Below are 4,034 nucleotides of genomic sequence, written 5' to 3' on the forward strand. Positions count from 1 at the left end.
TATTAAACGCCACTAGAATCAACTATAAATGAAATGCAATGCTCATTAACAATTGAAGAATAACATCGTAATATCACATTCTTCCCTCCTAAATAAAACACTAGCCATATCAAGTTACACTTTACAGGACTATTTCCATCCATATCGATTGGGAGGTTTTGTGGAGCTACTGTTTCATCATCCTAGGGCATGTCATATCTTCCTCTTCCTCCAGTATTAGTAGCACCAGATTTCTTTTATCATGTTCCAAATTAGGAGATATGGGGAATGCCTGGGCTTCTGGACAAGGTACCAAGTCATGAACAGTAGACTCCCATCCATCTGGGTACCTGATGTTTGCATATGTTGGATTACTGTCAAGTAGTTCAATTTGATCTACAAGTGGTTTGTTCTTGCTAGTAAACCTTAGTAATGGGGGTCCAGGGGTCATTAGCCAGAAGGGCAGTGAATTTCCAAGAGATGAGCAGTGTTGAAATGCAAAAAAAATTTATAAGATGTAGTATTTGTTGCTGTACATAACAGCGATCTTTGGGAGTGTAGAACCTCAGGAAGAAACAGTTCCCAATGCTTCTCAAGCAGGTTGTGTAATCTAAGGGAAAACAGTCTGCCTTCCATTGGATGCCATTGAACCTCTTTACCTGTCCATTCCCGAATGGGTGGTATGGGGTAGTATGACTTGTGGGAAACCCCTTCTAGGAGAGATAATCTTTCAGATCCTTAGACATGAAGGTGATGCCCGATCAGAGTGTATGTAATTTGGTATTCCGCATAGACTAAATAGCAGATCCAGGGATCTGATCACTGTTGTAGTATAGATATTGGGAAATGGAAAGGCAAAGGAGCAGTGTGAGTATTCATAAACTGATACGAGTTACATGAAGCTATATGTAAGGGTTCCTTGAAATCAATACTAAGCTATTCCATAGGTTTTGTTGCTTTGATAAGAGTCCCTCCTAGTGGGTGGTAGAACTGAGGTTTTAGTTCAGCAAAGACGCTGCATCAAGTATGTCTTTTTGACATCTGTAGAAAAGGGGAGATTATTTGCTCTAACAAAATGCAATGGCTGAGTTATTCCTGGATGAAAAAGACCATTGTGAATGTTAGGGAGTGTGGAGGGAGTAAAGGCTGAACAAGTGTATGCCTGACTAAGTGAGTCAAGGACAACATTCCCTTTCCCAGGACGATACTTTATTGTGTAACTAAATGCGTACTTTATCTTTGTATGCCTTTTACAGCCCAACATAAGGGCGACTGTCCTTTGATCAGTAACCAAGCTAAAGTGGCGCCATGCCAGGTACTGGCTGCATTTGCACACTACCACAATGATGGCAGTCACTTCTTTCTCTACAATGTGGTAATGCAATTCACTTCCTTGTAGCGTTTTTGACATGAATGCAACAGGCTGTCCTCCTTGGTTAAGGACAGCAGAAATGGCCACATTAGATGTGTCAGACTCTACCTCAAAGAGTAAGTTTTCATCTACTGAGTACAGGATGACCTCCTCCAGCTCTCTCTTTAGTAAGTTGAAGGCGTTCAGGGCCTTTTCCTCCATTGGGAACTTCTCTGTATTTACCATCGGTTGAATCTAGTTAGAAAACCCATGAATCCATTTGGCAAAATAAGCAAACATCCCAAGTAACCTTTTTAAGGATCTCAAATTTTCCGGTGGAGGAAACTCTTGTAGTGGGTGAAGTCTCTCAGGATCTGGCTTAATTATACCATTTCCCCCAGAGTATCTAAGAACATTAATGGAATTCACATACTCCACAGTTTTTGAATCATTAAGTGTAGGTGCCTCTGACTGATGATCTTTAAGAAATTCTTTACATTTTGATCATGTCCGTCTTCTATATGTCCAGCAATAGTGATATTATCAAGGTAAGGGAAGGCATCTTGCAGTTTTTCTTCTCTAACCAACTTGTCCATAGCTCACTGAAAGGTGGCTACCCTATTTGTGACTCCAAATGGAATCCTAAAAAATTGGTATAAAGGGTCCATTGGCTTCAAAAGCAGTATACTTATTTGACTCCTTCAGTGACATTTGGTGAAAGGCATTTTTCAGGTCAAATGTAGAGAGCACACTATATTTTGCAAGTTCGTTCACTATTTTGTCAATTCTTGGCAAGGGGTAAGCATCTAATTCCATGTATTGATTAATTGTCTGTGAATAATTGTCTTGGGTAAACTTGGGTAAACTTGTACCTCTGTTCGTTTTAGATTGGTCACAGTGTTTGAGCTACCGAAAGAAAATAGACACACACACCGAGAGCAGTTCAGTTTATACAAATGTTTATTACAAATTCAAAAGCTTATTTCAAACTACAATATGCAAGCCCTTCCCAACTATACTTATCAATGCCTGGACTGGTCCCAACTGCCAAAGCGAGGCAACGACTGCACACTTGTAGTAGGTTGTCAGGGTGCCGGTAGCAGCTTCTCCACCTCCCCCGACCGGGACGTTGGCTGGACGCTAGAAGTTCTTCTTCTTGCTGAGAGATGTTGCCACCTCTCGGAAAGTCTCAAACTTCAGCAGTGGGACCATGGCTTATATTACCCAAAAACTGCTTACCCAAGCACCTATTCTCAGCACACCAAGAAAGATAAGCGAGCAAGCTAGCATGCTAGGCTTCTATCGAATAACATAATTTTCAGCTTATCACTTTGAATACAATGGTTTATTTTGCATCAAGGCTAGGCCTCTGACAGTCTGTGACCAAAACAAGCAGGAGTTTAAATGTTCTTGGTACACAGATGTCCTTTCGTCAGATAACAGCATCTCTGGCCCCTCGGTGGAATTGAGCTTATGTCTGCTGATTCTAAAAAACAAGCAGGTTCTCAGCCTTGCAGAAGCAAAGGCTGCAAAAGTTAAAAAAACATGGTTAGAATCTTCCATTAGAATGATCCACACACATTTGCTTCTTGTGTCGGTAGGTAGGTTCCTTCACCACAACCACTTTGGCTCACCATGGTGATATACATTTCCCAACTATGCCTTCTGAAAATAACTGGTGAATTTCCTCTGCAATGAAGTCCTGATTATCTTTGCTAAAGTGTCTTGATTTGGCAGCGATTGGTTTACAGCTTGGTAATAAGTTTAGAAAAAAGGATGGTTCTTCTATTTTTGCTGCTGTTAATGCCCAGTAATGATCAGCACCATTCACAGTTGGCTCAGACAAGGGTCCTTCCTATTCAAATTTCACACTCAGATGCTAATGCTGGAGAAGTATTAAGTCAGAACATAGGTCCTTCAGTACACCAAGTCATGTGGCAGTGCATGACTGGCTATTAAGATTAAGAGTTAGGTCAACAGCAACATATCCTACTTAGATTGAATATGGATGAACAAATAGAATTGAGTGCTCATTTTAAACAGCTAGAAATGAAGGAGGCAATGAGTTCATGACAAAGTATTAATTCTCTGGGAGAAGATAGTTTCCTGCTGAATTTTATGAAAAATTTAAAAAAATATTGATTCCTATTTTTATGAAAATGTTAGTTCAAGCATCTACAACTCATAAGATCCCAGAATATTTTTCAACAGTAATAATTACTGTGATACCAAAAAAAAGAGACCTTTTAAACTCTCATCCTGTAGGCCTATTTCAATAGTAAATGCAGATTACAAGATTCTTGCCAAAATATTGGTGAATAGAATGACTAAATTATTACATAAATTAATAAATATGGACCAGACAGGCTTTGTAAAAAAGAGACCATTGACAGACAATATGGTTAGATTAATTAGCATTATACATTTAGCACAAAAGAAAAAGATTTAAGTGTTGCAGTGGCTTTAGATGCAGAAAAAAAGCATTTGAAAGATTGGAATGGAACTTTTTGTTCAAGGTGTTGGAAAACTTTGGGTTTGGTCATACTTTTATAAATTGGATTAAGGCATCAGAAATGATCACAAAGCTAAAGTAGTAACTAATGGACAAATGTCCACTCCATTCCACTTGATGAGATCAAGTAGAGAAGGATGTCCTTTATCTCCAGCTTTGTTTATATTAGCTAAACAGCCACTAGCAGAGGCA

The sequence above is a fragment of the Narcine bancroftii genome, chromosome 5 (genome assembly GCF_036971445.1).
Source record: "Narcine bancroftii isolate sNarBan1 chromosome 5, sNarBan1.hap1, whole genome shotgun sequence".
Classification (NCBI taxonomy): Eukaryota; Metazoa; Chordata; class Chondrichthyes; order Torpediniformes; family Narcinidae; genus Narcine; species Narcine bancroftii.